This window comes from Varanus komodoensis, unplaced genomic scaffold, assembly GCF_004798865.1.
Source record: "Varanus komodoensis strain SLA01 unplaced genomic scaffold, ASM479886v1 scaffold1, whole genome shotgun sequence".
Classification (NCBI taxonomy): Eukaryota; Metazoa; Chordata; class Lepidosauria; order Squamata; family Varanidae; genus Varanus; species Varanus komodoensis.
Genome location: NW_025335268.1, coordinates 124,965,446 through 124,978,188, shown reverse-complemented (window position 1 = coordinate 124,978,188; position 12,743 = coordinate 124,965,446). Strand labels below are relative to the sequence as shown.

Below are 12,743 nucleotides of genomic sequence, written 5' to 3'. Positions count from 1 at the left end.
AACATTGACTTGTTGGATCACTCTCTGCATGGTAATTAGAGTGCATTATTCAGTGTTTCTAGCAAAAAGGTGCAGGCAAGGGAAAAGACAGCAGCATCCCTGGGCACATCTAAAAAGTGCCACAGATGGACAAACATCAGGAAAAAGCTGTGGGATACAGTGAAAGATTAATTGCACCCACGGCATCGTCTTTCTGACAATGTGGTTTCCAACTATGGAGGAAATGAGGTCAAGGTAACACAGCAGAAATTCTTCGCATGTGTGTCCTGACAGCCCATTAAATGAATCTCATGGTGAAGGCCATTATAAAGAGATCTGTGAAAGTGGCAGATCTCCGGGCAACAGTGGGACAATTATGTAGTTGCTTTGGAAACTTCCGTGCTGTTCATTGTACTTGAGGATGGTAAAGGGCCCGTGTCACTTGTAAACCATTAGTTGAGACAGAAGGTTGTTATGGGGTCAAACACAATGTTCCACACATTTGAATACCTTCGCAGCCACAAAGACGCTGTGAAGTAGGTATTGCAGCGTAAAGGGTCTGATGACTCAGGAATCACTGTGGACCAAGGCTGATAAATGTGAAATGGAAGGAAAAACACCATAAACTCAGAAGGTTTGTATAGGCATGTTGCTTTGTCAGATGAAATGGACTGACTTTATTGTGCTCTTCAGAAAATTGCTGCAGAACCTCTTCACACTGCATGCGACTTGACACTGAAACAGTGACTCTGACAGTTCTCATTGAAGGCGTTCACTATTGTACTTTGGTTCAGGCTTTCATCAAGATAATTCCTGTGACATGCAGTAGGAGGGAATGCCAGATGGTGGAAATGCATCCTGGGATCAGGAAGGCTGAACATTTCTGGGAGGAGCAAAGGGAGCCCTGGGGCCCAGGCAATGAGAGGTCCAAGATGGAGTGCTGTGAAGAAGCAAAATGTCTACATGGGCTTGGGGCCAGTCACACGGCTGGAATGAGAGACAAGCAGAAGCTGAAGAAATTCAGGAGCACAGGATGGACCTTTCAAAAGTTTAATCAAAGTCCGTGGATTCCTGGGATGGCCAAGGAATAGAGGCTGGGACATGGGACCCATAGACATTGTGCCCCAAACACCTTCCATGGTGCTCTAGCCCTCGTACTTGCATAATGGGTACATGGTGTGTCTGTCTGTCTGTGTCATTGAGAGTGAGCGAGCGAGTGAGTGCACATCAATGGGTTGTGATTTAGAGTGTGTGAGCTAAAGGAAAAATGAGTTGGCTGGCAGAAGAGATTTAAGGCAGAGGAGGATTAAGAGTACCTTTTGTGAAATAGGTTTCTGTTGCTCCTGAAAACTGTAGTTTCCAAGGAGTGGTTTAGGGTTTGGGGGCTCCATACCCATATCTGCCTTGTGCACAGACTTTTGGGCTGTTTACTTGTCCTTTGTGACTAGCCATGTCCCCCATGACAGCCATTTTGTGATGGTGTCCAGGATAGTTTCTCCAGTCCTTAAATGTTATGAGAGATCTCCAAAGGCTGCTTGCCTCTGGGATAGAGGCTGTGATTCCAAGCCTTCTAAAAGCACCAGTGAGACTTGGCCGGCACATCCTGCCTGTATGATCCGACCAAAGCTATAAAGAAGAGAAGCTCATCTTAAGTACATTTCAAAAGGTGGGCTTGGGATATATGAGTGACTAAATCGTCACCAGCAGCATTTCTTATTGCTAATATGTAAAGATTTTTTTTCTAATTGTCCTGCCATCACAGAACATTTCACAATCAAACACATTTTAAAAAGAGTGAGAAGTAGATACAACTTCATATTGCCACATGATTGCTGAGGGTAAAAATGACAAGAACAAAACACCCAACCCTTTTCAAAATGTAAACTCCAAGAATGTGCCTTTTTCTTCTTCCCCCAGAAATGTATAGATTTGACATTTGTGGATACAATCACATTTCAGGAATGGTGTGTTTCAGCAGAACCAGAGCACTTTTTTTTTCTTTTCCTGCTTTCCCTCCAGCTACATGTAGAATAACAGATGGAGCTGCAGCAAGATGCATGCAGAAAAGAGGGATTTCTTGGCTCAATAAATTGTTCTCTCTCTCTCTCTCTCTCTCTCTCTCTCTCTCTCTCTCTCTCTCTCTCATGCAGAACACAACACACAAGCATTTTATACAGTGTAAAGGGCTCTGGGGCCTTGGCTTATATGATGGTCTTATTCAAACTGTGTCTCCAAAAAAGCTTATAAAGAGCTTATCTGTGGAGAATATGATATGCTTTGAGCTTTATTTTACAGATCAAGAACTTACTGATTTGTCCAAAGTTATATGAAATAAAAAGGCAGGGCTTGCATCAAGGTCCCATATTGAGCACTTCTTCGAAAAACTGAATCATGTGGCATCATGAAAGACTCCATCCTTCTACAGTAAAGCAAGGATAAACTAAGTCTATACCTTTTGCTTGGCATTTCTCCAAGCATCTGCTGTTTCTTGAAAGATACTGATGTAAATGGCTTGTGATCGACTGACCATAATTGTTCTGGATGACTTGAGTGGCTAACCGTCAGAAAAAAAATCCCTCTCTTCATCCTATTATTTAACCTGAATTGTTCTTCCAATTGAAAAGTATTGGTTCTTCTATTTTGTCTTCAAAGCAATATCAAAGTGACATGATGGCACTTTTCTAATTGACATTTGCAGGTGCTAAACGTATGATCACCCTTTAGACTTTGGAGGGAAAAACACTTATGATTAGTCCATCTTCCCTGCTTTTTTCTACAAGCCTTGATAAGCTTTGCCCAGTTCGTTTCCACTTTTCCTGTGCTGCCCAAGGTGAGCATGACACTGCAAAGAGGACCTCTCTATTACTAACATCAGAACTGTGCTCCATACATTAACACATCTTAGAATTGCACTTTTTTCAGCCTTTTATTGTGATGCCTAAACATTTTATGTGCTGCTATATTTTCTCCCTGTGTTACATCCATCCATTTTGAGTTTCAGCTTCATTTAGAATTTTCTTCTTAGATGAAAAACCAAAACCAAACTGTAGACTCATTGCAATGAATGGGTCTTAGGTTAATCATGACTAATTTAAGTCCTATTCATTCCAGTGTCTCTATTCTAAGTGGGGTTAATAGTGAATGTAATATTAGTATGTATACCACAAGTTAGAAAATGCAGCACAAAGTCCAAGAAGTCACTGGCCTGGTTAACAGGTAGAGTCAAGGAAGCTATTAGAGAGAAGGCTTCCTTCAAGAAATTGAATTCTTGCCCAAATCAGGAAAATGAAAGGGAGCACAAACTTGCACAAGGGAGAAGACATGAGACAAGACAAGAAAAGACATTTTGAGGAGCACATTGGTAGCAACATCAAGGCCCACAATAAATAATTCTTTAGATATAGCAGAAGAAAGAAACCAGCTAGAGACACGGTTGGACCATTGGATGATGATGGAATTAAAGGAGCACTAAACAGGGATAAGGTGATTGCATAGAAACTGCTTAAATTTTCATATGTCTTCAGTGCAGAAAGTGTTGGACAGATACCTGTTTCTAAATTTATGTATTCTAGAAGGAAGTCTGAGGAATTAAGGCAGATAGTAGTGCCAACATATGGAGTTCTCAACCTTATTGACAGACTTAAAGTTAATAAATCATTAGGGTTAAGATATTATCTATCCTAGAATTTGTAATGCACTCGAATATGGAATTACTGATCTTCTTACAAAAATATGTAATATGTGCCTAAGATCAGCCTCTATACTAGAATGTAACACACTTTTTAAAAAATGGAATCTGGGGGGTTGGGGACACCTGGGGAAGGTACAGGCTAGTTAACTTAACAGCTGCCCAGGGTCAATTGATTGGAAAGTTTATTAAAAAAAGATTCAGTAAGCACACAGAGGGATAAGCCCTGCTGAAAAAGATGCAGCATGGCTTCCTCAAAGGTATATCCCAGCTCACTTACATATTGGAACTCCTTGGAAGTATCAATAAGCATGTGGACAGGGTCGATCTGGTAGGCATGATTTATTTGGACTTCCAAAAGGCTTTTGACAAAGTCCTTGTCCAATGACTCCTGAGCAAACTAAGCAATCGTGGACTAAGGTGGGAGGTATATTTTTATGAGTCAGTAACTGGTCAAAGAACAAAAAGTAGAGAGTATAAATGGTAATTTCTTACTATGAAAGGATGTAAATGAAAGGATGTAAATAGTGGGACCTCACAAATTTCTACTTTTGAACTATGCTTTTCAACTTATTTATAAATCATCTGGTATTAGGAATTAGCAGTGAAGTGGCCATGTCCACTGATCACACAAAACTATTTAGGGTGGTTAAAATCAAAAGGGATTCTGGAATGTCTCCACACTGGAAGAATGGGCATCAATATGGCAAATGCAGTTCAGTGTAAGCAAGTGTAAAGTAATGCAAAGCATCCCAGCTGCAAGTACAGGTTGATGGAATCTGAGCTGGCAATACAGAGCAACAAAGGGATCCTCGGGTTGCGGAGGGAAGTTCAATAAAATGTCAACTCTGCTCAACTGCTGTGAATTTAAAAAAAAAAAGGCAAACTCCCATGTTAAACACAATTAGGAACAAATTGAAATAGAACTGCTAAGAATGTACTCTTCTTATACAAATCTTTGGTGTGACCACAGTTATGAATTTGACCACACTTAGAATAATTCTGAAAAGGGGCATTTTTGGAAAATGTTGGAAAAAGTGCAGAGAAGGGCAACTAAAAAGATCAGGGGCTGCAACAACTCCCCCTTGAAGAATAGTTACAACAATGGGGATTGTTTAGCTTAGAAAAAGGGTGAGTAAGGGGAGACATGATAAGGGTGCTTTGAATTTAGTATGGTGGAGAGGATGACATTTTTCTTCTTCTCCTATAGTATTAGAATGCAGGGACACCTTATGAAGCTGATTGGTGGAAGATTTGGGATAGATAAAAGGAAGAACAATACATAATTAAACTATAGAACTCACTACCACAGGAAGTAGTGATGGCCACCAATTTGGATGGCTTTAAAAGGGGATTGTACAAATTCATGGAGAAGAAGGCTATCCATGGCTACTAGCCTTGTTGGCTCTGTGCTGCCTCCATAGCAGAGATGGTGTGCCTGCATATACTAGTTGCTGAGGTCCTAGTTCCACCTTGGGCAGGTGGAATTTTTGTTCCCACCCTGCTTGATGGATCCTGTGGCAGCTGGTTTGCTACAGTCTGAATGGAGTGCCGGCCTGGATGGACCATTGAGCTGATCCAGCATGCCTTTTCTTATGTTCTCAGCTCTTCCACCAAGCTGCTCTCTGCATTGCCATAATGCCTCTGCAACAGGACAGGGCACGGAGCTGAGGGGAGAGCGTCTTGTCTACCTTCCCTGCCACAGAGACTCTGCTCCCTAATTCTAGACACATGCAAAATGTGATGGATGATCCCCTCAGCTTCATTTGGAATTGGCTTGATATTTAAGAGCTTTCTTGGCCTGTCTTTAGAAAAAAAAAATGCTTGCTTGTTCTGAGACTTCTTTACCAGTTAGTAATGCTGGCACATGTAGTGTGCTAATGGTGCTGCATTCATGCACTTCTTTTGGGAGGGGGTTATTGCATCCTGTAAATGGTATTTTCCAATACCAGTGGGGGTGGAGAGCTACTTGGGAATTCTGCCTTCTGTCCCAGAACAGAAACTGTTGGAAACAAGAGAGGGTTGCAGATCTGGGCAGGGGACCACAGCCACATAAAATATTTGCCTAAGCAGGGATGACAACAACAACAACAAAACAACTGCAATTTAGAGTATTGATCCACAAAGAGGAGGCCAACAAAAGACTGCTAGTGTAGAGGGAAAAAAACCTTAGCAAAGACAAAAATTACTCTGGAACATGGAAGCATAATAGGAAATTGTGACTTGATGGAGCCACAGATAAACCCTTGAAATTCTCCACTGAATTTGTGGGCAGAGAAATTTAATTCAGTTTCTTCAGGAAACTGAGGAATTCTTCAAAGGTTTCTCATAAGTAGGGCTTATCATTGGCATTCCCTTTGTTCTAAGGAATGTTGGTGTTTTTGTATCGACACCTAAATTGGCAACAGCAACAACTTTGTTGGCAACTTAGTTCCTGTTTTGCATCCTCCACAATGTCCCAGACCTGGTATTGGGGAAACATGACTACCCCTACCCCTGGATATACAAAATACTGGGGAAAATTCCTCAAAGATGCATTTTATTTCAGAAAGACAGAATAAGAAAATATTTTGGGGGAAAAAAGTCTTCTGAAAGGGTATTTTATAATGTATTTTGAATTGGTTTTGGTGATGTTCTTGAGCTTACCAAGTCACTCTTAGGTGGCTGAAGGTGCTGAGAAAAGCCCTGTCAGAGGAACCACTATGTGAAGTGGTTTAATGGCCACATGGGAAGCCAAGGAAGCCACCGGCTGCCAATTAAATGATTCTGCATAAAGGCAGGACACAGTCATGTATTCATTAACTCACAATGATGCGTCATGGTGCCTATGGGTGCTGGGGTCCTATTCAGGTACCTGGTCACCGCTTGTCCTGCTGTGTGAACCTGGTGCTGAAGAATTGTTGGTGTGGTTAATAAATCTCCTACAAACCTAAACTGGGCCATGGGTTTTGGGTGGCTTGTTAGTTGTGTCAACAACCGATCTGTGCTTGGGTTTTCATGACATGAAAACTGCAGACATGGCTTGGATATCCAAAGAAGCCACCTAGATGTGTAGCTAAGCCCAGGGGTTACTGGCATAGCGTGATGTCTGAAAAGGGCCAGTGGGTGCTCTGCTGCAGTCTGCTTCCCCTGGGCATCTTGACAAGAGAGGATAACTGGGGATGATGGATGCTGTAGTCTAATGCATCTGGAGAACACCAGGTTAGAGAAGGCAGTCCTAGACAATCTTTAATGCTAATGCCTGGCTTGAGATAGAGGTAGAGATGAGAAATATAGATGAGAGAAAGAGATATAGATGAAAGATGTAGACAGTGAGAATGGAATCTGTAGGGACTAGGCCTGCTTCTCTCAAAATGCAGTCTTCCAAGGTTGTGTTACCAAGAATCTGATTCAAAACTGGAAGAATTGGTGGGGTCAGAATTCTTAGCTGAAATACCCAGGCCAACAATATGTGGTGAGATCCAGACCACATCTGGTTTAGTTAGAAATATCATCCAACAGGGAGGAGTTAGAAAGGGTGGATATAGCATGATCAGTCCCATACCTGGCATCAGATCAAAGCAGCAGACCAATAAAGGAGTGTCTGATGTTTCTGCTGTTTGGACCACAAGCAGGAGGAACTATCCTAAGGGTTCAGCTCAGTCATTTTGGTTGGGAAGAGGGGAGAGGAACCAACTTCTTGGCATTAGGCTGCATTAGGGAAACATCTGGTAACCTAACTAACTTGACTGGTGTGTTTTGTTGATAACTTTTGCAGTGCTCCCTTTTTTATTACCAAACCACAATAGCCAGTCAACTTTAGTCTAAGAAAGATTGTTGTTAGAAGCTTCTTGCCCTGATCTGCTTGGACGAAGATGTGTTTGTGCATTTGTGTGTACTAGTGGTGTGGCGGTGGGAAGAATGACTTTCAACTCAATATATGTTTGATAATATATGATTGGCTATAGAACACATTCATTAATTAGATGGCAATATATTTGAAAGTTGTGTTTTTATGTTCCAAGCTGGTTATCTTCAGTCAACCAAAGTAGTTTTTACAATGGACTTTCAATTAAATAATTTGTTTGTTTCTATTTGAATAAATGAAATTAGAACAAATCCACATTTGGATATGATTGCAGTTACCAGGAATTCTAACCTCAGCATCCTTCCAAATGGACAACTTTTGGATCTACATGTTCAAATCTCAAGGAAAAGACATATCCAGGTTATAGAGTGGCATTTATGCAAATTCTATAGTTATATAGTGCTTTTATGAAGTACTGAAACACTTTACATATATCATTTCAGTCTCCTTACAACAACCATGTAGGGTAGGCCACAGTGGCATTGAGATAGGTAAGATGGAGCTCCAGTGAAATTAATAGGAATGAACATTATGTGAGATCGCTCTGTTGGTCCACCTAGACTCACTCTGTCTAAGGTCACAGTTGGACAGTTTTTCCCATCTCCTCTAATTGGATCTGTTTAATGGGAGAAAATAGGCTAAAACTAGGTCTTTCTTTATGCAAATGACCAGCTTTGTCACCGAGCTATGGCCCCTCCTTAAAATATAGGGAAACAGACTGCTTTTCATCCTGAGAGCTGTATTCTGTTTCAGAGCAGCTCTCAGTGGCCAGTTTGAGTGGGTGTGCCAGGGCAAATGCAAAAGTCAGTAGGATAAGATATCAAACGCACCAGCATATTATAGCTCAAATCTCTTATTCTGATCTGCCTGGAAGAAGAAACCTGTGTTTGGTTGGGGAATGTGGGGGGAATGGCTTTCGGCTCAAAGCTCAGAGCTCTTGCTTCCAGTAACTACATCTTAGGAGAGGCAATTCAGCCTTTTAGAATAGGGAAATGCTACATCCAAGCTGCGAAACCTCCCAATGAATGGTACGGGAAAAGGAGGCAGGCAAGTGGGCACGGCCTTCTGATGGATTCCAGAGGGCTGTGTTTGGCCCCAGGCCTGAGGTCCAACAGCCCTGCCACAATAGAGATGCATTTAAGCTATGGAGGTTCCATCAAGCATGCTGCATTTTAAGTCTGACTGGGGAACAGTGCTAGAAGATATCCAAACCCCAGTGTTAACGCTGAATTTGATGGTTTTCTGCATTCCACTCCAAATGACAGTTCTGCCTAGTGAGTGTGTAGCCATCCGCATGCCCGTTTGCACCCATGGTGCACCGTGCAAAAGCTGTTTTGAAAGCTTAAAGCCCAGGAAGAGAGCTTTCAGTGGAATTTTGGCAACCAGCATGTCTAGCAGATTATTTTTAAAAATAGGCTGGGGAAAAAATGCCCCCAGTGACAGCCGCAAGCCTGTTCTAAACTGGGATTAAAACGGATTTTGCTTTGTACAACATTTAGCCTAAAACAAATGGCAGCACTAATGACATTAGCATGGCCAACATTCTCTGCTTATTAGGCAGCTCTGTGACTTGGGCATTGCGAGGAATCCCCCCAGGGCTTAATAAGCCTTATTGGCCTCATGTTATTACTGTAACAGCATGGCTTCTTGAGCTCAGAGCCAAGGAGATCACAGAACAAAAATGATTCCAAGCTCAGCAGGAAGATGACATGAACAAACGTATTTAATTTGTTAAAAATCTGGCTCCATGCGTGACCTTGGGCAAGCCACTTAATTTCATTTGGTTTCCTCCATCTTTAAGATGGGAATTATTATACTTCCTTGACCTGTCATGTGTGCTTTGTTCGCAACGCTTTGGGACTAGGATTGTTCTCACTGGGGCTGAACTAAGCACATTCCTAGCAAAGTTCATATCCATCAAAATTAGCAATTTAGATATTGTAACTGGATACAATATTCCTCTATTTGGAAGGTCTGCTGGCAAAACTCTGGCTTTGCTTAATGGAGAAAGCGGAGATGTAATACACTGAGCTGAAGAAATGACCAAGTAACTGTATTACTATTATTTTCTCCTTTAATATACATGATCAATATACATGATCTAATATTTGATTCTGTCAAGAGTGTGGTTAAATGCTGGGAGAGTTTTTTATCCCATGGAACCAGGACCGTACCTATTTCACTCGTGCCGTGCCGTGCCGTGCCGTGCCGTGCCGTGCCCCTGACTTTTCCCATCTCCTTCATTAGAGCAACACTCTCCCCTTTCCTGCCCCTGCCCTCCCTCCTTCTCCATCATGCGAAGATCTCAGAAACTAGAGCCCTGTCTATGGCCTGGGCAGGGTGGCTCTCCCATTCTAGGGCTTTTAGAATGTGTCCCCAGTGAACATAGCATTGCGATCTAAGTATTATTTAGTAAGAGCGTGATGCCATGGTCCTTGGAGAGCATGCCAGGTGTTGGGAATGGACAAGGTAGTTACTCTTGGTGTGCTTTCCAAGGTCAGGGTGGCACCAACTCATCAGATGAGGATGGTGGAGACTGGGAGAGGCTACGGCTGGCGCAGGAACCATGCTGGCTGTGAGGGAGGGCATTCCAAATCAGAGCCCAGTTCTGAGCTTGGGGTGCTGTTCCAAGGCTGGAGCTGGGGCTGCCAGTGTTCTAGAGCTGACTAGACAGCACCTAGTAGCCAGAGGATTGCACCTTAATGAGCATAAAGCCAGCATGCAGGTAGGCAGTAGCACCTGCTGCTCCTCCTCCTCATGCAGGTTTATTTATTTATTATTTTATTTATTTATTAAAACATTTTTATGCCGCCCCATTCGCCGAAGCCTCGGGGCGGCTTACAACATAGATAAAACAAGTTAAAATCCATATAAAATAATCTTGATTAAAACTCACATTATAAAATAAGCCGCCCTGGCCAGATAAAATTCAATTGTATTTAGCATTTAAAATGTTGCTTAAATAAAAAGGTCTTAGCCTGGCGCCGAAAAACAAATAACGACGGCGCCAGGCGGACCTCTCTGGGGAGCGCATTCCATAACTTAGGCGCCACCGCTGAGAAAGCCCTTCTCCGAGTAACCACCCTCCTAATTTCTCTCACGGAGGGCTCCCGGAGAAGGGCCTCTCCCGCCGATCTCAGGGGGCGACTGGGCAAATATGGATGTAAGCGCTCCTTCAGGTAACCAGGACCCAAGCCGTTTAGGGCTTTATAGGTCATTACCAACACCTTGAATTGGGCCCGGACTTCAATGGGGAGCCAGTGAAGCTGACGGAGAACTGGCGTCATGTGAACATAACGTCCAGTCCCCGTCAGCAGCCTGGCAGCTCTATTCTGAACCAATTGAAGTATCCGGACCGTCTTCAAGGGTAGCCCCACGTAGAGCGCGTTACAGAAGTCAAGACGGGAAGTCACCAGCGCATGAGTCACTGTTGCAAGGCAGTCGTACTCCAGGTAGGGGCGCAGCTGATGAATCAGCCGAAGCTGGAGGAAAGCGCTCCTCGCCGCTGTTGTCACCTGAGCTTCAAGTGAAAGCTCCGGGTCGAGGAGCACTCCCAAGCTGCGGACCTTGTCCCTAGGAGGGAGTGCAACCCCATTCAGGACAAGGTTCAGGTCACCTTCTCCGAAGCCCGAACCGCCAACCAACAGGACCTCCGTCTTGTCTGGATTGAGCTTCAGTTTATTGGCCCTCATCCAGCCCATTACCTCGGCCAGGCACCGGTTCAGTACAGCCACTGCCTCACCTGGATTGGTGGAAAACGAGAGGTAGAGCTGGGTATCATCAGCATACTGATGGGTCCGCAGCCCACACCTCCTGATGACCTCTCCCAGCGGTTTCATGTAGATATTGAACAGTAAAGGGGACAAAATGGAACCCTGCGGTACCCCATGGCAAAGCTGCCATGGCGCAGAGCCATAGTCCCCCAACACCACCTTCTGGAATCGGTCGTTGAGATAGGAGCGGAACCACCGCAAAGCGGTGCCTCCGACCCCCAATCCCGCCAGCCTATCCAGAAGGATACCATGGTCGATGGTATCGAAAGCCGCTGAGAGGTCCAGGAGAACCAACAGGGACGCACTCCCCCTGTCCTTCTCCCTGCACAGGTCATCGTACAGGGCGACCAAGGCAGATTCAGTACCGTACCCGGGTCTGAAGCCGGACTGAAATGGGTCCAGATAATCAGTTTCATCCAAGAGTGCTTGGAGTTGTCCCGCCACCACTCGCTCTAACACCTTGCCCAGAAACGGGATGTTGGCCACTGGTCTATAGTTAGCGGCCATCCCTGGATCCAGTGACGCCTTCTTCAGGACCGGTCGGACTACCGCCTCCTTTAAAGGGGCAGGCACCCGACCCTCCCTCAGAGAAGCGTTAACCACTTCCAAGATCCAGGTTCCAATCCCGTGCTTGGAATCCTTTATTAACCAAGACGGGCAAGGGTCCAGAAGGCAAGTGGTAGGACGTACTCGTCCAAGCACCTTGTCCACATCATCGGGCCGCAATAACTGAAATTCATCCAATAATTCTGGACCAGACGGCAGCGTTGGTGTCTCCCTTAAAACCTCTGAATCAATAGTGGAATCCAGCTCGTGACGAATCTGAGCGATTTTCTCCCTAAAATGCTCGGCAAAGTCGTCACAGCGGGCCTTTGAGGGTGGAATCAGCTCTTCCTTTGGCCCTGGGTGAACCAGGCCTTGCACCACTCGAAAGAGCTCCGCCGGACGGCATTGTGAGGAGGCAATGGAAGCGGAGAAGTGTCTCTTTTTCGCCGCCCTCACCGCCACAGCATAGGCCCGATAGTGGGCTCTTAAGTGTGTTCGGTCAGATTCATCACGTGATTTCCTCCACCTACGCTCTAGCCGTCTCCCAACCTGCTTCATTGCCCTCAATTCTGGAGTGTACCAAGGGGAAGAGCGGGCTCTGCCCGGTGGGAGAGGACGCTTAGGAGCAATCGTGTCTACAGCCCTGGTCATCTCCCCATTCCACAGTTCAACCAGAGCCTCGACAGGAGCACCCGTCTTGTCAGCCGGAAACTCCCCCAGAGCCTTCAGGAATCCTTCCGGATCCATCCGGCTCCGGGGGCGGACCCACACAATCGGGTCTGCACCCTTACAGAGGGAGATGTCGCTCTCGAGCACAAACCTCACTAGGAAGTGATCTGACCATGACAGGGGAGTCAAGCATAAATTCCTCACCCTCAGACCACCCTCTTCCTGCCCCGTCGAGAAAACC

General features: G+C 44.6%; 1 long non-coding RNA gene across 2 annotated transcripts in view; it reads left to right on the top strand.

The window, feature by feature from the left end:
* LOC123030529 overlaps window positions 1-12,743 on the top strand; it is a 41,674-nt gene that overhangs the window by 25,952 nt on the left and 2,979 nt on the right. Inside the window, exon 1 of one of the 2 annotated variants that reach the window (XR_006416122.1) lies at window positions 2,676-2,809. The exons of the other annotated variant lie outside the window; for it this stretch is intronic. This is a non-coding gene — a long non-coding RNA (uncharacterized LOC123030529). Of the gene's footprint in view, window positions 1-2,675; window positions 2,810-12,743 lie in introns of those variants that run through there. 2 annotated transcript variants of the gene reach the window in all.